The 23,280-nt window shown below is 48.0% G+C and overlaps 1 long non-coding RNA gene across 3 annotated transcripts; it reads left to right on the top strand.

Annotated features, from left to right (window-relative positions):
• Positions 1–23,280, top strand: Gm12111 (predicted gene 12111). 3 transcript variants are annotated; one of them, NR_166843.1, is made up of 4 exons: positions 1–111; positions 3,551–3,631; positions 12,280–12,442; positions 22,950–23,280. It is a non-coding gene; the product is annotated as a predicted gene 12111 (long non-coding RNA). The 3 variants fall into 3 exon arrangements; NR_166845.1 differs by lacking the exon at positions 3,551–3,631; NR_166841.1 differs by lacking the exon at positions 22,950–23,280 and having other exon boundaries at positions 12,280–14,670.

Below are 23,280 nucleotides of genomic sequence, written 5' to 3'. Positions count from 1 at the left end.
GGGAGGCACCCAAGGAATCCTCTAGGGGAGTGGGGGTGGGCTGCATCTTGCCCTTCCAAGAGCTTGCGGTGGCTGGGGCTGCGCTGGGGGTGCCGAAAGGTGGCCGTGTGGGTAAGTCCTTCCAGCTGCGGCCAGGTAATCCCCCGACCTGGTGCAGGAGAGATGATACCCCCGGAGGGCCAGGCCTGGTCCAGCGCAGGATGCTTGTCCTGTGAAAGCGCTCAGCCGGCCTCGCGTTTCGCAGCGCTCAGGTCCAGCATGAATCATTCCCTTTTGAACGTGTCTAAATGTGTTTATAAAATAAAGCTGCGGCCCAGGGCTGCTCCGGGCGAAGCGGGAAGGTAATATGTTTTTAATTGGAGAGATTGGGGAAAGGAGGCAGGGAGCCAGAGTGAGCTCACCCCGCATGCATGTGGCTGGGCGGAGAACAACTCACGTCCAGATTCCTGGACTGCAGTGGCCTAGCCGCAGGACAGGCCCGCTCAGCAGCGGCTCATGCAATGGGCCATCCCCTGGCCTCTGGGTGCAAGCCGACCCAGGTTAGCAGGAGAGTGGGCCTGGGAGCCCACGGAAACCCTAGATCCCAAAAGCCGGGTGGGTCAGTGCACTAGGAGGAGGCGGGTCTGGAATCCACACAACCTGTGGATCTGGGGAATTTGAGGCCCTGGCTTTGGAAGGGGCAGGGTCACCACCAAGCTCCTCCCACCCGCTCCATTTCCAGAGAGCTAGAAATCCTATACCGCGCTGATGTGAAATTTGAAGGCTGGCTTTATTTGATTTTATCCTATTTACTTTCTCCCCTTATTTTTGGCTTTGTGGGCCAAGTAAACCAGATGTGCAGGCCCCATTTGGCCTCTCCTTATCCCCCTTTTAGACCACGGGTGTGGGCCTCACTTGGTCAGTTCCCAGCTATCATGGCTTAGGCGAGTTAATTTGCTTCTCAGAGTTCTGGCTTCCTCAGATAGAAACCCGATCATTGAATTCTATTTCTCCTGACTGGACCCGAATGACTTTAAGATTGAGGCTAAAGCGGAGTGCCAAGAAAGGGCACGTGGTGGGTTCTGGCACCTGCTAAGCCCCACGCATGAGTGGGTCTTAGCAACCAATGGGCTGTCCTTTGCTTAGCCAGTGGTTCCCCCAGACTCTGTAAGCTGGACACTGTTTCTATTGTACACAGGAAGCAGGCTCAAAGAACTAATGATGATTTTATAAACAAGCTTCCCAATTTGGGAAATTGAAATTATTCTACGACTTAAAAATATGTATAATTAAAATATAATTGCATCGTGTCTCTCTTCTCTCCACCTCTTGTGCCTCCCCTCTCGAATTCATGATGTCTTCTTCTTTAACCATTGAGTTGCATGTACACATAAACAAGTAAGCACACAAACAACCTGTCAGTTCTATCCAGGGTTGTCTACATGTTTCTAGGATTGACCTGGCTTCCCCATATTGAGGAATCTATCAAGGGACTCACCCCTGGGGAAGACTCATAGACCCTCTCTCAGAAGTTGTTTACTGCGTGTATCTTTTCACCTGGGGGGGAGGCTCCCCATCCTCCTATTTTAAGTGCCCTGTGTCTTAGTAAGAAGTGTGGCGTGGGGAGGCTCTTTCAAGAGAAAATGTTGCAGAGCCGCTGCGCAGGAAGATACTTAAAGCTTGGGATGTTGGCTACGGATAACATGGAACTCTATTTACAAAGTGAGCAGACCAGCTGTCAGAGGGCATGATGACTTGGGCCTGCACGGCCCCAGTGTGGGCAACAATGAAGTGTCCTGTCCACAAAGATAAGTACTCTCCCCAGGAGTTGTTTTGTTCCACTTAGTAGCTGGTCTTGAAGGACTCAGTCCTAAAGAAGTAAAAGAACTGTGGGCAAAGGTTTTCAAAACAGAATTAGCAGAAAATCAAACGTTCCCCATAAAGGAAATAGTTTAATACGTTATGTAATATCTATACTAAGAACGTTCTGTAATGTTGAAAGACAGAGCCGTAACATGAGAAAATACTTAGAATATAAAATCGAGGAAAGAAAGGAAAGACTAAAATTACGTAAACATATGCACCATCCTCACACAAAAGCCCGTGGGGACATCACCACGTTAAGTCTCTTTGTGGTAGGATTTTAATTTATTTTTATTCTACTTTCTTCATTCTTTTGTTGCAATTTTTAGACTTTCTCCAGCATGCACATTCCATTTTTAGAATCAGAAATGTATATGGTTGCTGTGCGTGGTGGGCCCTGTCCCTTCCGGATCGGGAAGCAGATTCTTATTGTCAGGGTTCACATTTAGCTAAAAACAAAAGCTGGGCTGTCAAGATGGCTCAGCAGCTAAAGGGGCTTGTGGCCAGGTCCTCAGGCCCACACGTGATTGCTGCTCCTCTGCACACACCTTTTTTTGCTTTTCTGTGTGATTTTTAAGCATTTTACCTGGGTACTTTGTAACAATTGGCAGAGAAACAGACAAACCTTAAGATAGTCCCTGCATTCTGCGTTTGCTGCCCGGGTGGGTGGGTGGGTGGGTGGGGGATGGACATGTGATTGTCTGCAGAAGAGTTCTCCTGGGCTCCAGGTTGTCCCTACTCACTGCCTGTCTCTGTTTGGGTCATCATACCTGTCCCCTACCCCATGATGACAGAAACTGGTGACTTCTATTTTTTTAATTAATTAATTAATTTGTATCCCAAAGGTTGCTCCCCCTCACAGAGTCCCTATCCCTATCCCTCCTCCCCTTTTCCTCTGAGAGGGCGTCCCCTATCTCCCCACTCTGGCACATCAAGTCTCAATCTGATTAGGTGCATCCTTTCCCACTGAGGCCAGACAAGGCAGCCATAAAGACTGAGATGGCCTGTCTGCTACTTCTAATGTTATCCGATTCAGATTTGACCTAAAACTGCAGCACCCGGAGTCCCGATTACAGAGGAAGGGCTTGGTGTGGTTCTTTAAAGCTGTTCCCCCGAGTGTTGCTGTGTTTGTTGGTTTTTATTTAGCAGAGAAAAGAACATCTGTAGCAAGGCCATTACTGAGGCAGCTTTTCCTGACTCCCTGCCACTCGTGCGCCTTTCCGTGGAGCAGGTTAAGCTTCTGGCTTGGAAGTTCCAAACTCTCCTAGAATCCTTGTTAAAACTAGAGCTCTTTTTGTCCTGTGGATAGAGCTGCTGAGGTCCTCACTGGGCTCTGGAATAGACTGTATCTGCATCCCGCGTCTCTCCTGCCCAGGAGCTCGCTGGAATCTGTCTGACAGCTTCAGCAAACCAGCAAATCCTCATGGGCTGGCAGGTCTGAGGTAACTGCAGGATGGATCTGGTCTCTGAAAATCCCGAAGCTCGAGCCCCTGCTCCCCTACCTCTGGGGAGGGGACACTGCTGAAGGTCAGGTGGACTTGTGACTTGATCAGCCATGTGCCACAGTGAGCTGAAAGGCCAGGGATGGGAGCGTTTCCAGACAGCAGATGTCACGGAGGTACTGAGGATATGTAGCAACATCTGTCTCCTCTCCCACAGTTCACTCTGCTCATCTCTCCTCTTCTTTGTGACTTTCCCCCCACTATAGCCCATCTCCATGAACTGGTGGACTTGAGCAGAATGCTGACCCTGAGCTACATAACCGCCTGGTCCTCAGAAGTGCCTGGAGGTGAGGCAGCCTTGGTATATGAGCCCTGTGGGGCTGACTTTATCTTGGTTAGAGGGCCCCCACTGGTACCCTCTGCAGAATCTAGCAGTTGCTTGGGACCTGGGGACCCCTGTCCATGCTGTGCTGGAAGTGCACTGGGAGGGTAGAGTGGTCAAGACCATCATTCTCTTTCGACAGTCCACTAAAGCAAAGTGGTGGGCACATTCGCTCTTGCCTTTCTGTCTGTCTTCCATCACACGTCCCCTCACTCAGGAGTCCGAGTTCACAAAGACAAAAAGCCTCCTGAAACAAGAGGACAAACAGACAAGAGGACAAATAGACAGATATTCTTTATGAGGCTGCAATCTATCAGCTGCCTGATTCTCCAGTTTGGCTGGAATACACACTCAGCAAGCCTGTGGCCAGTTACCCCAGCCAGCACATAGGAATTCACACACGCCACAGTGGCAATGGTTTGGGATCAGTGGGTCACTCTCTTGGAAGTGGACCTTCTCCAGTGTCTTCGTTTACCCAGAGTAGTCTTGAATGTGCTTGAGAGAGGAGGGAGTGACATTAGTTTAAAGTCATCCTACTTAATTTTATGACAACAAGAACATTTAGGTTATTAGCAGCTAGAAAGAAGGCAAGGTCCTGAATAACCAGAGAAAATGAAGCCCCAGGAAGAAATCATTACTATTCTAGTATGTGACTTTGGATAAGTTGCTTAAGCCTCAGTTTCTTCATCTATCAAATGGGGATAATTGTTGTTTCATGGGGATGTCCGATAGTCAATTTCCCTGGCCCAATCTGTACCAAGCACAGAGAATTCTAGAACACTTAGCTTGACGACTCTGCACAGCTACAGTAGCAACTCTGTGGTGGGCAGAGAAAGGACCTTAGCCCCTATGCTGTCCAGGTGCCCAGGTCTCTGGCTTGAAAAGGGTAGAGGCCCAGAACAGACCAGATGACTTAGAAGTGCAAAGGAGGCCCCTCCTCTCAGGCTATAGGCATGCACAGCCCTGCCAACTTGCTCTGAAATGTATTCCAGATGCCCAAGAGAATGAGATTTAAAAAAAAAAAGTTGGAGAGAAAAGACTTGAATATTTATCAGCCCTCGTGGGAGAATAGGTTGGTTAAACTTAGAAGTGTCAGAAAAGATCACAGGGAAAGAGATGGACGGAGCTGGCTGAGAAAACAGCACATACTGGAGACAGCAAGTGAGCAACAAGCCAGAGGAGGGCGCTGTCCTATGTCTATGTGCCCACGTACTCCTGATGTTTGTGAAGTTATCCAGACCCTAGTACAGGGACAAAGAACTAAAGCAGAGAATTCATAGAGGAACAAATATATTTGGGCAGAAAGGGAAGACTGCAGTCTCATTAGCAACTAATTAAACAAGCTAGCACCTTGACACCATTGAATAACACTGTCTTTAAACATACTATTAAGACATGCCCACTGGCACAATAGTTATGGGAGCAACCAATTACTGTTTTGATTCTATATAAGAGTGATCCGTAAAATGGAACCCATGCTGGCATGGTTGACAGAGTCAAGAACCTGTGGCTAGGTAGTTCCATAGGCTCTAAGGGAGAGCCTGCTATTATTCTGCTAAATGGTCACAGAATTAAAGCAACCCCTAATGATGTATTGCTATGCCTGTAGCCTAATGCATTTCCCAAGCTCATCAGAGCAGCTTCTTCTTGCAGTAGGTCGTGATTAACATGGCAACCCTCAGCTGGTCAATATTCAGAGAGTCTTCCTAGGACATCTATGTCATATCCCTGACTCCAAGGCTCAAGGGTTGTTGTGGAAAAGGGGAGGGAAGATTGGGAGAGCCAGAGCCAGCTGGAGACTTCAGGGAAGCCATCTTTTCTAGCCACAACAGGGCAGCCACACACATGAACTCACAGTGGTTGTGACAACAAGCACAAGACTTATATAAGCTCAAGCCAAACAAAACCCAAGCACAGAGGAAGGGAGGCGGTGTGAAGTCCCACCATGGGCTGAGGAGCGATCAGCATTTACTAGCTGTGGGGACAGGGAGAGTCTGTTTTCTTTCGTGGTGTGGCTCCTGGTAGGTCTACCACACCCAAGGGCAGGCCCTACTCGTAAGAGTAGTTGGGTAACACATTTCTCATTGTGTTGAGAAAAAGTTGGGGGAGATGGAGGGAGGGAGGAAGAAAAAGGGAAGGAGGGAGGGAGGGGAGGAGGAGAGATTTCACCCAGTTGGATAGGCACAGAGGTAGGGGTATATCTGGGAGGAAGTGGGGGAGGGGAGGTGAATACAATCAGAATAAGCTGTATGAAACTCTCAAAGATTTAAAATGTTGTGGGAAAATAATACTGTTCTGTGCCAAAGAAGGTGGGGGGATGGGCACACTTCTGCTCTGTTGGTAGGAATATAGAGTCACCTAAAAAATTATAAAGGTGAGCGTCAGCTCAGGGAAACTGGAGCAAAGCAAAATTGTCGGTACAAATGTAGACTCCAGTGGGCAGATAGCCTAAAGGAGCTGACCATCTCACCTAAAATTGTGTCCCCTTGGGCAAGCAACTTCACCTCTCAGAACCGTAGTTTTCTCATCTGTAAGATGGAAATTTTGATAATCTTTTACAAGGTATTATATGAAAAGCACCTACACAATTAGATGTCTTTGAAAGGGGAGAGGGGGCTGGTCATTCCTGTCCTGTCCTTCCTAGACACTGTCCTGCCCTCTCCTGCATTGCTATGTCCACAGCGGTGATTTCTCTCATCATGAGGTGACTGGAAGCCGGATGGGGGTGGCAGGGATGGTGGGAGTGGTGGGGTGGGGTGGAGTGCATGCAGAACACTCTTCCCACACAATGTGTGATGAAGAGAATCTGGGTTGTGAAGGACGGGGAACACAATGGAAGGACCAGAAGCTTTACCCGGCTGCTGAGCCAGGGCCCCTTTAAATAGAAACATTTGTTAGGTTAAGCTAGTGTGCTTTGGAGATTAGCTATTGCAGCAGCTAGCAATGCCTGCCCTAACTAACACAATATTCTAATAACAGCATCTGTGGCCAGCGACCAACCGTTTGGGGCTGTTAAATGTGGTGCCTGATGGAGCCTTCGGTGAGCAACAGCAGGCCGCCTTAATCCAGTCATTACTCAAAAGTGCACATTGCAAGATTTTCAGAGCAGTGGCTGATAAAAATAAAAATAAAAATAAAGCCCTGTTGGTTGAATTAAGGTTTTGTTCTCAATTGTTGACTTTGGGTCTTGCGTGTTGAGGTTGGGATTGGTTGGAGTGTTTTGACTAGACTGGGGCTCAAAAAAAAAAAAAAAAAAATCCAAAGGATTTGCTAAGAATCAAAGTGGAAAGGGACAATGTGGAGGTGATCAAATTGTCTGTATCAGCTGATAGGAGTCTGGCCTGTGGCCAGGAAATGTCAGCCCTGCTGGCGATGTGGGCCTCAGGTGACTTTACAGAAGCAGGGCTCTGACAGCTGCCCCAGCGCACAGTTAATTCCTCTGACAAGGTGAAACAGCACACAGGGCAGTGCCGTCTACACAGAGGAGGGCAGAAGTAGTTGAAATGCCTGTGGTAGAGGCTCCTGGCTCCCCACCCAAGTCTTTCTGGAGGCTTCCTTAGAAAACAGTGGCCCTAGGCTTGGGGGTGGAGCTTGGTAGTAAAGCAGCTGCCTAACAAGGGCAAGGCCCGAGTTCCTCCTGAGCATCACAACAACCAGCCAACAGTAAAAATGGTACAGGCATCAGGAAGCCAGCCTCAAACGCTCCTGTAAGCTCCCAGTGGTTGCTCTGGATAGCCTTTGTGGCCTTTCCAATCCTGCTGCTCACTGATCAAGCTAGAATCCACTCCAGCCGGGAGTTTGCTGGCTAGAATGTGCTAGAGCCCTTTGGGGAAGCTGGGGTTAGGGAGCCACTGAGCGAGGATTCTTCCTCAGTCTGCTTTCCTTCTTCACTGAGGACCATGTTGCCAAAGCCAGAGAAGACCAATGGGACTCACAAAGACCGGCTCAGCCGCTGAGGCAACGTGGAATGCGGCTGTGTGGACTAATTCTGTCTCTGCTATTCTAAATACTTTGGTGCTTGCTCTCTTATAGTTTTTCTCCTTAGTGCTGTTACTGTGGCAGAAAACTCCTTAGGGATGGTTAACTGCCATGTGTAGAGTTTCATAAACATGGCACCCGGCTTTCCTCTGGAGTGACATGAAGGCCAAAGCCTGATTGGCTTTCCTGTAATGACTAATGAAGGAGAGGATGCTGAGGAAAAGACCTGACCTTCTGGGGTTTGGCAGAGCAGAGTGAGGGGCTGACCACGGCTGAGCCAGAGCCTTTTTTTGAAAGGAAGTCATGTAGAGCAAGGCATGCTGGGACAGGAGGATCAGCAGCATGCCCCTGGATGACACTAGGAAATATCAGGAGCTGGGGGAGCACTGAGGTGGCCAGCTAGGGGCTGTCTGTTAAATTGAGGCTCCCCAGAGGCAGGTCTCTGAGGAAACCTAAAGAAGACTCGGGATTTGTGTGAGGGCTCAAGAAAGTATAGAGAGCACTGACAATTTGTGCCCACCTTCAGACAAAGCACCCTCAAAAGGCTGTGAGGGACATACATGCAGGGCCTTTGGACCTTTAGTGCTTCCTAAGCCCCAGCTCAATGGAGATGGGATGTACAGAGGAGCAGAGAGATGACTGAAGGGAAGGCAGTGGAACCTCCCGCTATTGGCCCCTAGACTGCTCAGAGAAGTGGATCACTCTCAGGGTGCTCCCCTTAGGCTCTGCCTGTGAGAGGCATCCACGGCAGATCAGAAGGTAGGGAAATTCTCAAATTGGGATATTAAAATGTCACGGCTCAGATCCTAGGCACCTTAGGACTGGTTCTGTAAGCTTGGATGTCCACGTACCAGTTCTGGCTTCAGCCTCTGCTGACCTTCTGCCAGTGGACCCCTTCCCACCCACACTGTGTGGATCCATAGTCACGCCCATAGTCACGCCCACCATAGTCACGCCCACCCCCTTACAGAGCAGCCCCTGGCATCACCTACAATGAGTGACATCATTACAGCTGCCCTTGGGTTTAGAATTGCAAATACAGCTGCCATTTTGGTAGCCTAAAGTACAGCTTCTAGACTGCTTCTGTCCATGTGTTCCCATTCTTGGCTTTACTTGGCTCCAAATAAATGTAAGGTTTCTCTGTTTTTACTAGATTGGCTTTGTTCTAGGTCAACAATTTCCCCTCTCTTTCTTGAGAACCAGAGCCCCTTCCTCAATCCCAATTCTTAAGATGACTGCAGTCTCCCCAGTTTACAGAATCCAATAACTTCTTCCTCCCCTTCTCCATCCTAGATGCTGGATACTTCCTGTAATCACTTCTCTGTGTCGCCATCCTATCCCCTTTCTGTCCTTCTGTCTTTTTAGCACCCATTTAACCAGTCCCCTGTACCAAGAGCCTTCTGGTAGGAATCCCTGGCCTGGTTTCTGCTTTTCAGCTGCATCATGGCTGCCGAATCCATCTCTCCATCCAAGGGTCTACCTGCAGAACCTCCAGGTGAGATCAGAACTGAGGAGAGTAAAGAAGTAACTGTGGTTTCAGTATTAGACACTGTAGAGTAATAACTGAAAAATATTATATTCTAGGCCTGAAAGGGATTTGGAAGACCATGCTCTCACTGAGAGGCAGGAGAGAGACAAGGCAGGAAATGGGGGAAAAAAAGATGGAAAGGCAAATGGTGAAGGTCTGCCCTGATTCTGTAGCAATCTAGGATTGTGTAGGAAGCCAGCTCTGACCCACAGTGACCTGGAAAGGCATCACAGTGAGGCTGGACCCTGGAGGTCGCACCAAGCCTACTCATCAGCTTGGTTCAAGTGTTGTTTCTTATTCGGGGCTTCTCAACAGAAGGATGGGGGCATCTGGAGCACGTATTTCTTTGTTAGGAGTTCAGAACCTTCCTCCACAACCTACTGTCATCTTGGGCTAGATGGTACTGTCCTTCACTCCTTGCCTCTGGCTTCTAGAATCCAGCAGTGCCAGTTATGGTACTAAACGATGCCTCTAGATCCTATCAAATGTCTCACAGGCAGAAAAATAGCCAGAGAACTCCTGCTCCAATTGGGACACTTTGCATTAAGAATAAATCTATGGCCAGTGAGATGACTTGGTGGATAAAGTCGAGCCCTGGCAAACTGAGTCTGATTCCATGAATCCACTGGCAGAAGAAAGAACCAACTCCAATTTTCCTTGGACCTCCATATGCAGATCATAGCGCACACACTCCTTCTGCAGTGGTTTGAATAGGTAGTGCCCCATAGCTTAATGTGGTTGAATGCTTGGCCATAAGGAATGGCATTATTAGGAAGTGGTCTTGCTGAAGTAGGTGTGACTTCGTTGGAGGAAGTGTGTCACCAGGGAGATAGGTTTTATATGGAGGTTATATATCCTCAGGCTATGATCACTGAGACAGACAATCCCTTTCTTCTGCATGGCAATCAAGATGTAGAACTCTTAGCTCCTTCTCCAACACCATGTCAGCCTGAAAGCTGCCATGTTTCCCACCTTGATGATAATGAACTAAACCTCTGAAACTGTAAGCCAGCCCCAGTTAAATGTTTTCCCTTTTGAGAGTTGCCATGGTCACAGTATCTCTTCACAGAAATAAAACCCAAACCAAGACACTCTCTCACACACAAAATACATAAGTTAAAAAAAAATAAGTGGAATTTCCAGCTTCTCTCAGAAGTGAAAACCTACAGATGGGTGAAGGCTACATTGATGTCTCTGTCTGAGGTGATCACCAGCTGCCTCTGTTACATGCCATGCTATCTATTTCTGCACAGTGAAAGCCCTAAAAACTCCTTAGCTCAGAGCATCTTTTATTGCCTCCCAGTGTTCTGCCTTCAGATGTCTGTCAGAGCTCAGTGGGATTTTTTGACTCAAGGTCTTCACAGAGCAACACTCAAGGTGTCTGCCTCCTTGAGTCATTACCAGGAGGAACTGGGGAAGCATCGTCTTCTGTCAGAACTCAGTTCCCTGTGGAGATCACCTCAGCTGACCAGGCTGCTGTCCAGGACCACCTACTGCTCCTCATCTGGGGGGCCTCTCTGGGCCAGGTCACAAGATGGCAGCTTACTTCCTGAGAGAGAGCAAGGAGAACTAGAGGATGAGGGAGACAGCCAGAGTGTTGACTGTTAATCTTGGAAGTGACCCTGGCCCTTGCTCAATTATGGGATTCTAAGCAGATGGTAGGAGGTGGGGGCTGCTGGGAGCTGCTACAGATGTTGGTGCATCTGTTTCGGGAGGTCAATGCAGCAAAGAGCTCTCAACTGGGACAGCCTAGATAAAAGTGGAGGTTGCAGAGGCTTCAAAACTACAGTCAAGCCCTCTGCTAGGCCTGGCTTTCCCTGTAGGCTCTAGGGATGACTCCTTCCAGCTTCTCCCATCTCCTGCTGGCTGTCAGCAATCCTTGGCATGCCTTGGCTTGTGGTAGAGCTGCCATATCTGCCTCTTTGTCCATTCCTCTTGCATGGTCCTGAGCACTTTCCCTTCATCTTACAAGGACAAACTTTGGTACAGATTTCTCTTAAGTTGATCTCTTCCCCAAAGACCTTATTTGCAGGAGAGGTCATTTTCACAGGTACTGGGGACTAAGGTCTAGTGACTCATCTTAGGGAACACAGAGGGACCTGCAGCAGAGATGGTACCAGCGAAATGCTGCTGACATAGATTGCTACAGTCTCCACGCTGCATGAGGCTCCATTTATGAAAACTCCCGTGTGACCTCAGGGGCTCCTCCAGGGAAGATTTTTCTTTACCCTCAGGAAAAAGCTTGACCGAAATGCTCTGTGTCTTGACCCAAGCTCTGCTCCCCATTTGTAGTCACAGACTCAGAAGGCATCTATCCCTATCTCTTCCCCAAGCCTTGGGCAGAATCCTGTCAGTCACTTTCATTGTAAGACCAAGACCTCACCTGATCCTTTTCAGAGCCATTGGTGCCTCCAAAGGGTTGCACACCATGTGTGGGTGAACTGATAGGTCAGAAAATGGCTAGGTAAAGGAGTAAGCTTTCAGTGCGTGTGGTAGCCATGTCTTGAAATAACTTTTTTTTGCAGAGGTTTTAGGTCTCAGTATTTGCCCATGATTTTGGCTCCTGTGCTGAGGCTATCGTGTGGTTTGATGTATCTGCTCACTGAACACACGCACACCACTATGGTACTTATAACACTGGCGTCTATCACAGCAGGCATGACAGCAGAGCCTTCCATGCCCTCTCTAGTTTCTCTCCTTGTCTCTTCTCTCTGTTCCCTCTCAACTCCCATGCTGTGCCTGAGAGCCTTGTTAGCTCCTTCTTGGATGTTTTTTGCAAGTTCAGGTACCCAGAACCAGTGCTGTCCATGATTGAGAACAATGCCTGTCTTAGGGGTATCTGGGCACCATCTGGGGAAATGCTGTCTGCACATCCCCCCCTCTGGATGTGAAGCCCTGCTGTCTCTTCCTGGGCCCATTGCAGTCATGACTTTGATCCACTGTCTAGACAACCTCCTGGGTCAGAGTCAGTTGGGAGAAGCTGGCAAGGTCATTATTGGCTCAGGACAAAGCATTGGTATTTCAAGTGATTTAGGTTAACATTATGTAGCACAGTCTATTTTCCAACAGTCCTGGGACAATGTCAAGCCTTCGCATTTGCATCCTAGTGGCTGTGGAAGAAAAAAAGGCAGAAGCCACAGCTGGCCCCTGGGAACCGAAGATGGTAGAATGCCAGGCATGCATCAGAGGACCAGCTGAGACCTTTGCAATCCTGAAAGACTTAAGTGAAGATGACTACTTGGTTCACATTGGCTAAAAGAGCCCTTTAAGGCAAGTTCCTGTCATTTTACAGATTGGGAAACTGAGGCTCCTGGGATGGAACCCGCTAGCCCAAGAACACATCTCTACCTCTCTCTCTGTCTCTGTCTCTCTCTCTCCATGGTTCTTTTTCCTCTGCATCCCTTTATATTCTCCACTGTCTGTCTTGACTTTGCCCCTCAAATTAGTGAACACGCAATAGAAAGCATGGTCTGTGCTCCAGCCCCACAGCCCTGCAACCCCACACAGCCTTGCAACCCCACAGCCCTGCAACCTTACACAGCCCTGCAGCCCCATAGCCCTGCAACCCTGCATCCCTGCAGCCACACAGCCCTACAGCCCACTGCCTGCTCTACAGCTCTGCATCCCTACTGCCCTGCAGTCATGAGACCCTGCAGCTGCACAGCCGGGACACGAGAGCAAAGGGGGCTCTCCTCACCATGGCCAGGGCAGGAAACCTCAGCAAATGCCTTGACTGGATCTGGTGCCCAGTCCTGGACCAGTCACTGTTGAACCTTGGTCATGTGCCAACCCTGCAGCTGAGACAGTGAGTCGGTGAGTGTGGACCTCCACAAGCCCTGTGGGCAGACCACAGGAAGAGTCCCTGTGTTCCATGGCAATGGGAAGCTGACCAGGAGCTCCCTCCCATTCTTCCCCACCTCTGGCACTCTGTCCTTGGAGCACAGTATTCTTTACTGCCATTCTCCAGACCCTCACCTGGGACGATGGATGTGAGAGCACATCCCTCCATTTCTTCTGAGATGGCAGTCTCTAGGATGCTCACTAAATTACTCTAGAAATTCCTAACACTGACATTTATTGGGCCTTGGCCAAGGCATCAGACAGTGTGAAGTATATTGCTTGGATGAAGTCAAGTCAACCCTGCAGACACACAGGTGAGGCAGAAGCCATTATTGTCTCTGTCTTGCTGATGAGGTAGCTGAGGTGCTGGGTGCTGGAGTGAGCCGCCATGTGAGATCAGGGAAAGGTAGTGTTCAAAGTCAGGGTTGTTGCAGTCACCCAGTGCCCTGGGAAGCTGTGGTAAGCCAGCTCACTCTGGGCTGGGCAGCAGAGAGGGGTGAGCCCCTAGCCTGCTTCAGGAGTTTTCAAGACATGTACTGTCTATGACACAGGCCTAAGAGCCAACACTGTGGAACTCTGCCTTCACAATCCATTTTGGAGAAAAGAGAGCAGCATCTGATAGTGAGCCACTCACCTACTGAGAGGCACAAAAAGTGGGCCACGGAGACTGCGATTCACGTCTGCCTGGCTGAACGCCATGCAACACACTTTTCTGCAGAGTAAACAATCCTAGGTTTGAGCCTGGGGCAAGGGTGTGAAAGCGGCAAGGCTCTTTGGGAAGATGACAAAGACTTTTGGGGAAGTGACAGTCCTCTTCCTACATCCAGTGCCCACTCTCATATGGAGAACGACTGTGGCCCTGGGGACAGGTGGGAGAGAGGAGCTGTCCACTCCACTCGCTCAGGATTTGCTCAGAGAGGGGTTTGTGCCCACACAGATGCTGCATTCTTCACAATTAGTGGCAAGTGACAGAGTGTGGCTTGAATTGGTTTAAGGGGGGATAGGGAAGAGATTTTCTTTCTGAAAAGCTCAGAGAAATCTGCTTCAGGCATGGCTTGATCAAGGAACTTAATGTCCACAGACATCTCTGCCAGGCTCAAGCAGTACCATCAGCCACATGGGCTCTGCTTTCTAAAAGGTCTCACTTCCTGAAGGCAGGCTACCCAACAGACACCCAGGAGACACGCTAGACGGACACACAGTTAACAGCTCCTGAAAGGGGAAGTCCTATTTACATTTATTCTCAATTCCAAGATTTGAGTGTTCTGGGGTTTGTTTGGGCCACAGGTCCCTCCATCTGTGAAACATGGTGATCCCACAGAGGTAGAAGTAGTGACTGACTCAGGCTACGCCCTCTACTACCCCGTGACATTGAAGGAGAGTCAGGCTGTGGCCTGTGATGGACTGTGCTGAGTGAGGAGAAGCCATCTGGGCATCCCAGAAGTGAAGCATAGCTGGAGACCAGGGGATGAAAGGGAAGGCTGTGAGACTCAACTACACAGGAATAAACGGGGCTGCAGGCCTTCTGGGGAGCTCAGAGCAGGGATTCCATAGAGGTAGAGAGCAGAGATGAGGACAAAGGCTTTGGCTGGATTCATGATTTGAGGTCTTAGACAGTGTCTCCCTCTCCCTCTCCCTCTCCCTCTCCCTCTCCCCATCCCCATCCCCTCCCCCTCCCCCTTCCCCTCCCTCTCCCTCTCCCTCTCCTTCTTCTTCCTCCTCCTCCACCTCCTCTTCCCCTTCTTTTTTTTTTTTTAACTTTTGAACAAACAAAATTTTCTTTGAAAAAGAATCCAGTCAATTTCCCTAGAAAATTTTCCTGCTTAAATTCCTCAAAAAATAATCCCAAGACCATTTGACTCTCGGTTTAGAAATCTGAGTGGGTTTTCCCCTCCCCCTCTCTCTTTTGGCCTGAACTTATCAGCTGAGCATACTGTGAATATTCTTCCTCAAGAACCTTCCCTGAGCCCCACCTCTTCTTCCTAGGGCCATCCACTTTCCTGGGCCACTGTTGTTTTGTGGGGGATGTAGGTGTGTGTGGACAGACTGACAAGCATGAGTCAAAACATCAAGGGAGGCAGCTCTGTGTAAGCAAGCATTTAACAAGCGCTTGGAGCACAGTAATTAAGAGTAAAGTAATATGCTAGTTCAAATTGTGTGCACAACTTTGATAAGCTGGCCACATACTATTGGAATACACACTACATTTGGTAACTCTAAAATTTATATTATGCCTTTTCCTTTTAACATGTTTAGGTACATACCAATGAGAAAAGCAATTTATCTTTATGCATTAACAGATCAACAAAATTTTTGTGTTCTAGGCTATAAAAAGTTAATATTTAATAAAATGCAACATCAACTTATGAAAGAGAAAAACAAAGCAACACATTATATCATTATTTTATGGTCTCCCGGCTGATCTGAGACCACAGAAGGCATTTAAGAAAGACTGTCAGGTGAACAACAAAGACCAACCCATGAGATGTATGTTGTTTACAAATTTCACTTGCAAGGAAACGAGTTGCCTGGCTTAATTTTAAAGCTAATTACAAAATTAGTTTTTCTTAATGGTCCAGATACTTTGCCAATTCTTCCAAACTCAACAGAACTTCCACCGATTTCCACATTCATTACATACAACAAATGTTGTCATTGGTTCATCAGCACTACGAGTTTGCACCTGTGTATAAGTGCAGTTCTTCTTTTTACATTTGCCACAAGTGAACAAGTCAGTCTGGGTCCCACCAGTCTTGGCCATCTGATGCTCCCTGATGGCTTCTTTGGTCAGGTTTTTCCTCATCTCTTTGAGCTCATCACTAGCCATTTCCTCTAGCATATTACTTTACTCTTAATTACTGTGCTCACAAAGCCTCGGATCCTTGGATCTCTTGCATCTGTGACTAACCACAGTGATCATTTCTTTTATTTCTCATACATATATAATACCATTTTTTAATAGATTTTACTCTGAAAACGGACTTGGTTTATTTTATTTGACTTTGTGCTATATTTTAGTTTTATAGAACTCTGTTATAATTTCCTAAGCTTTTCATAAAGCCCACCACAGGTATACTTCTGATGAATTGTCCCCAATAGGAAGACATGCTATGAAGAAAATGTTAGTATCTTAGTAGAGTTCCTGGAGGCAGCATGACTGTACTTGCACTTGGAAACCTACTGACCAAGGATTAAGCCTGAGAACTGTGTAAATCATTAAGCTATGCTCTTTGTGTATGGAGGTTGCAAAAAAAGGCACCTCCTTTAGACTGAATCTTTTGTGCTGAAATTTTTCTTACATGATGATGTCAAGCCAGCTGAAATGTAGGCTGTAGCAAATAGTTTTACAAAACATATTTCACAATTAAGTTTTACTTTTTAAATGTGTCCCACTTGTTTTGCTAGTAATAAGCAGTGGTTTTCACATCGTCTTCCTGACACAGATGTTGTAATGCATATAGTAAAGGCCACTTTTATAAATTAAGTGCTTCTGCCTGTGTTCAGACTCCTGTGTAAAAACCGTTGCACAAGCTTTGCACTCTTCTATGCTCTGCTTTGTAGACCGTTTGTCATAACATGGAAAACAATATGTCCATGTTAAAAGGATTGGTCTGCCGGGCGTGGTGGCCCACACCTTTAATCCCAGAACTCGGGAGGCAGAGGCAGGCGGATTTCTGAGTTTGAGGCCAGCCTGGTCTACAGAGTGAGTTCCAGGACAGCCAGGGCTATACAGAGAAACCCTGTCTCGACCCCCCCTCCCCCCCCCAAAAAAAGATTGGTCCATGGATAATTTCTGTCACTTTAAAAATAAAGTACAGTTTGAAAGAATTAGTTTAAAAGTAATAAGGTTAAAATAGTCCCACTTTTAAGTGATCCATTTTAAAATTTGTAAATCAATAAAGTTTTTTGTTGTTAAACATAAAAAAAAAAAAAAAAAAAAAAAAAAACAAGCGCTTGGATGTCCAAGTGCAAGCAACGATGCTCGAATGCTGTGTATGAAGCCGAGTCATCTCAAAGCTGCCTTTTCAGTCACAGATGAATGAATCTGTAAATGAATCTGCCCATGTGGAGCACATTTTGCTTGAATCACGTGGTTCAAAATCAAAGGGAAACGACTATGAGGAAGACAAACAAACAGAGGGAAGGCTTTCTACATTTTTTTATTATTGTTTTTGGTGTTAAGGCCTGGGGGCTGATAACTGAATGAAATTAGGTTGGACAAACACGGGACCAGGTGGCTCATTGTGTTTAATGAGAACATAAACCTCAGATTTCCATTACAGCACTTAGCCGCCCGGGGTGGAAGCCCAGAGAGGGAAGGCATCAACAGGTGGACCCGCTTCTCCATGTACCCAATAAAGTCTCGGAGAGAATTTTCCCTGGGGAACTAGTAGCTAGGTACAACAAGCTAAATTCTCTTTGGACACTCCATCAAACCGATGGGGACCGTTCACTAGGATTCCAAGGCACGGCACACACTGTTCCCTGCTGGTGACTTGGAACAGTTCCCAGGCTACCTGTAGCCTGGTCTTGGTGATACAGTTATAGCAGCCGTAGCTGATGTCTCTTGAACCCTTCTACGCTGTCTTCTCTACAGTTCAGAGAAGGTAGGCTGTAAGCTATCATCAAACCCCAGGACCTTGCAGTCTGGAGTGGAGCAGACAGAAAGGAGCAAGTATTCAGGCCAGTGGGAGAAAGGACAAGGGACTCCAGGTGGGGAAGATCATGGTGTGTTAGGGGACCTTCTGTGGTTTGCTAAGGCAGAAGATGAGGTTGGATGGAGTCAGGCCACAAGGCCAACTTCCTAAGGTGTCAGAGAGCTGCAGCACAATCCCCAGAGGTTCACTTCCGCAGGTGTGGTGGGCCTGGAACAGTGGCCAGGTCACAGGGCTGAGGGGAGAGGCAGGAACACAGCGGGGGAGTGATAAGCCTCCAGTCCTGACTGGCTGTGAGAAGAGAAGACAAAAGAAAGGATCCTGCCAGAGAAGCCTCCCTCGAAATCCCCCATGGGATTTCTAGCTACTGCTCAACCGTCTCCTGGCTAACACTGGCCTCAGAACCAGCTCTTGTCCTCTGGAAAGGTTCCTCGGTCACAAAGCGACTTCCTGTCTGGATCAACTTTCTGGAAGACTCTGGAATGTCAAGGCTCTCCCCATCCATCAAGGGCAGTGGAGCCACCCAGCTCTCTACCCTCAGCAAGAACTTGGGGTCAAGGGCTGCGGGGCATTTGATCTGCTCCTTGGCAGCTAACATTACCATATCCTTCCTGGTACAGAACCCCCTTCTCAGGAGGTCTGGGGTGGGGGTGGGGGATGGTTGGGCAGGGATCCAAGAATAAAATGCTGCTTTCTCTGCTCTTGGGTCAGAGCCAAGATTTAATTTTTCATTTTCAAAAACATGAGTGGTCAGACCACAGCTTGGAAATGGAAACCATCCTCCGAACCACTCGCTCTGTCCTACACTCTCCCACCTGCAGAGCAGGCAAGCGTCCAATGGGGTGAGTGTCGGTGTCCTGGCTCAGGAGTGACTGACTGTGGCTTTAGTTGGCACTCACGGTCCCCAGCACAGTTCTGGATTCTCCACAGGTGCCACTGGGATGGCTCAGTGAGACCTAGCAGTTATCTCACACTGTGGAGGCTGAGCCAGAAGGATGGAGGTAAAGGCTAGCTAAAGGTATATGGTGAGACTGTCAGAATAGTGAGGGAGAGGGAAAAGCAGAGAGGGGAGGGGAGAGAGAGAGTGGAACTATGGAGGGGGCTAGATGACAGGTAGACAACTGCATATGCTGAGTGTTCAATAGCAAACACTGCATCTCCAGAGTTAAGCTCAGCCAAGTCCTTTTATCTGAAAGAATAAAAGTGACATCATCCGTAACTTTACCCTCACCCCTATGTTTCCTCCATGTCTGGCCAGGTCTACAGACACTTTTAGAAGAGTGGAAAGCTTGGAGACTGCACTACTCTTAGCAAGTCACAGAGCTTCTCTGCAGGTGATGTTTTCTCAGCACCTGCAGGGACTGATCGCAGGAGCCTCATAGAGACCGATATTGGTGGATGCACAAGCCCTTTACATAAACCGTGGTATTTACACAAGGCTCTGGCTCCTTCTCCTAGACCACAGGTGATGGAGGCAACCAATCCACGGAAAAGCAAGGACTGCCTTGCTTGAGGGATGAGGGCAAGATGAGGAAATCAGTATGATACCTCGTTCCCACACATTCCCTCCACCACTGCTTCCCTTGGAGGGCACAGCCATGAGCACAGCTGCTTACTCTGGATGGGCAGACACCCTGCAGAGCAGAGGAGCCAGCCTGAAGTGAGAGGAATTGGCTTGTCTGAAAGGGACCGAACCCAAGGACTGAAAGGGTGGCTTTCCATGCCCTTGGAGGACCCTGAAGGAACAGAATCATCAAGGAATAGGACTTGTTGTCTGACTTCAGTAGAAGAACTGGCTATAAAATTTGCAGGACATGGTACCATAAAAATAGGGGTTTCTTGTTCACAAGTTATTCAGAATTTCAGGACAGTGATGTCAGGAATCCAGCTGTGTGATCCGCTGGAGTACAAGCTGCTGTGCTGGCTTCACCCAAAGTCTATCAGAATTATGTTTAGCCATGTCTTGCTTACTGTGGCCTAGACAAGGTGAGACACAAAACAAACCCCCCAGGAGGTAAACTCATAGCACACAGGAGCCCAGCCATGGCAGGCACAGCTCCACTCCCAGCCTGAGGTAGACCAGCTGTCTCTACCACTTAATGAGTCTGTTCATTTGTGAAGGTTGTATCAGTAGTGCATCAGCTTCACAAAATCATGGGGGTCAATTCCTAGGAAGAGGCCTCAAGGATCATGGGGGTACCTTAGGGGATTAAACAGGACACTGAGCAAATCTTGGGGGCTAGAATTTTATACTATGTGATGTTGCTATTTTTGATCCAATGTCACTTTCATACAGCCTGAGAGTGTGGGAAGTTCTGATTGTTGTCATACTACCTTCTGTTTGCTCTGTCAGAGATTATTCAAACCATACCCCTCTCCTGCCTCCCACATTGGTAGCTACAACAGGCCTGGTCATCAGTTCAGATCCATTTGGTTGCAAAATAGAATTCACCCCCATGGAGATGTGGCTAGAAAAGCCATTCCCACATAAGCACACACAGGCTGGGCATGCATCCCAGCATGCTGTCCTGCCATCGGCAGCCATGAAAAGGAGACGCCTGGACACTGTAAGGAAGTAGATCTAGAACACAATACTAGCTCATTAGCTGTGACTTGCCCCTTGTGCCTTAACTTCTCTATTTTCTTTATCCCCATCACTACAGCAGGTATTTTGGACCAGAGCTAAGTAACTGTCTCATGAACTTCTAGACAATGAAAAGTATGTAATCTAGTTACCTTCTGATTCAACCTGCTAGGAAGCTCAAAGGGCAATGTTCAGTGTCTATTACACTTCTAGAATCCATGTGCACCTTTCTTGTCTCCCCAGTTTTGAGCTGCTTAGGGTCACATGCATCTTACTCTGCAGGTGAATGCCCAGAGTCTGACCTTCAAGTGCTTATAGATGTGTGTTGATTCCATAGTCAGTTCAAGTGTTAAGTCAGACCCTGGGCTGATTATTCAGTCCACCCTTCCAACCAGGAGCATGGGAAGCAGCAACTGACCTGCATTCCTTCTGCAGACTATGAAATACTATGGATACCAGAGAGATGACTCAGTGGGTAAAGGGGCTTGTGTCAAACCTGAGGACCTGAGTTTGACCCCCTAACCCTGCATGGTAGAAGGAGTGAACAGATTTTGAAAACCTGTCCTCTGACCTCCACATGAGTGGCGTAGCATGTAAATGATTTACCACATGAGATAGAAGACAGACAGACAGACAGACAGACCAATGATAGATAGGGATATAGATAGATGATGCATACATAGACAGGTGATAGAGATAGATAGATAGATAGATAGATAGATAGATAGATAGATAGGCAGACAGGTAATTTTAAAACAAAACTTTTCCAAGTATAAAAACATGGGAAAAGTGGTACCAAGATGAGAATCTGTGTCTGTGGCCCCAAAGATTTCTCTTACCTTTCTATCCCACTGCCAAAGTTAAGGAAAGAGAGATTGTATCCTCCATCCTTGGGACCATGCCCCCTCTCCTCTTACTGTTCTCTCTGCATCCCTGCATCTCAGACTCTGTCACTCACGCTGAGGCACTTGCTGTCGGTAGTTCTCGATTCTTTACAAACCGATAGGCTGGTAGAAAGTGGTCGTTAGCATTAATCATTAACTCAACAGAATCTAGAACCATCTTTGAGGCCTTTGAGCTTGCCTGTGGGGGATGTTCTTTATTGCAGTATTTGATGGGAGAAGACTCATCTTGACTGTGGGCAGGACTATTCCCTGAACTGGGATCCTGCATAGAAGAACATGGAGAGAGCAAGCTGAGCACAGGCATGCATGTGTTTGTCATACTCTGCCCTTGACTGCCGATGCAGTGTGACCAGCTCCCTCAAGCTCCGGCCAGTTATCTCCATGCTGTAGTGAACTGCAATTTGGAACTGTGAGCTAACCTCACCCTCTCTCTCTTAAATTAGGATGGTTTATCACAACAACAAGACACAAAACTAAGACACTGGAATAGCCCTGGCTGCTTCCCACAAATGATATGTTCACTCCTACCCTCTTCACCTAGAATACCCACCATCACTGTGCAAGAGGGTTGTAGACCCACTTCACATATATGGAAACTGAGGCTTTCTGAAGTAGGTGTGATTTGATCTGGTCCATGCAACCTCAGAGTCAATCAAACGAAAAAGCAGGGAGTAGTAACGAGTCGACGCAGGAAGAAGCATGACTCTACTACACCTTTGGGGAAACTTTCCAAGTGTCTCTAAGCTCTGAGTTAACATCCTGTTCAGGGTGGTAGCTCCCCTTCTACCTCATCTTTTAGACAAGCCACTGCCTTGGCTCAGGTATCCTCATGGTGTGGAGGTCTTTCCCAGCATGGGTCTCCCACAGTCTGGACAGGGTGACACTGCTAGCAGATGGCAGGGACATCATGGCACAGGTACAAGAGCCTTGCTCTTGGCTAGCTCTGCTTTCAGGAGTCTTGGATTCTCTCCTTGACTAACACTGGGGTGGGCCACACAGTAGCCTGGTGGTAATCCAGGCAGCTGAATCCAGGACTCCCCTTCTGTCCCAGAGGTACCCCCAACATTGCCACCTTTGTCTTGCAGAGGTGAAGGAGCAAGAGACAGCAAACGCTCCCTTTCCTGACAACATGAGACACCTCTACTTGGACAGGAGCATCCTAAAGCATGACCAGTCTGTACATTAGCAAGAATGGGGAGGCAAAGGCTGTGAGCATTTTCATGTGGCAAGCCTTTTCAATATGGCTTCAATCTGTAACCTGGCTTTATAAATGATCATCTACACACAGACACACACCCATTTTGCAGGTAGAGAAAAATGAAGACTCAAAGATTCAAAATGGCAGGTGTAATTTCCCGTGGGGAATCTGTGGTAGAGCTGGGATCTAAGCAGGCTCAATGGAAGCAATGTGCCCTGGGACCCTTCTTCAGTTGGCTCTCTGCCCCGAGTGCCCTGTCGCATAGAGGAGACTTCCTGGCACCCTCTGTACACTTGCTCACACTGCCCAGCTCTGCATGCACTGCCAAGGGTTCAGACCTGATTTGAATTTGGGGTTCTGTCCACTGCAGCTCAGCAAAGGTTTTTGTTGGAATGGCCCTTGCTTTTCCAGTCTTTGAAGACAGTTCAACCACATAGTAAAAGGCAGGTCTTTGCCACAACAAAAGGCAGAAATATCACCAAGGAGTAAACAGAATTCCTTGGCTTCTTCAGAGCATGTGTCAACATCTAACTTGCCCTCCCCTCCCTGTCCCCCCCCCGCACCCCCCCCCCGCCCCCCGCTTTCCTCCCTTCAGTCTTCTGTCTTCAGGTCTAGCTTTTGCCTGCTTCGAGGACTCTTCCTGTTCTGCTACTGGCAGGTTGGACCAGAGGCTCAGCAGCTCTCTGAAGCTCCAGTAACAGGCGCCACCTCCAGCAGCTGAGAAAGCACAGGACGTCTTCCTGACACCACAGTGAACCACATGGAAAAGCCATTCGGCGGCTCCCAGCCCTCACCCTGCCCCCTGGCACACACGTGTGGCAGGCCATGGCTCCAGAAACAGGCCTTCCCAGAGCAAAAATGTATGTGACATATGCAAAACATCTTGCTCTCAACTGAAGGCTATAAAGTAAATGCATTTGAAATGG

This window comes from Mus musculus, chromosome 11, assembly GCF_000001635.26.
Source record: "Mus musculus strain C57BL/6J chromosome 11, GRCm38.p6 C57BL/6J".
Taxonomy (NCBI): Eukaryota; Metazoa; Chordata; class Mammalia; order Rodentia; family Muridae; genus Mus; species Mus musculus.
This window is presented reverse-complemented; position numbering and strand designations above follow the sequence as displayed.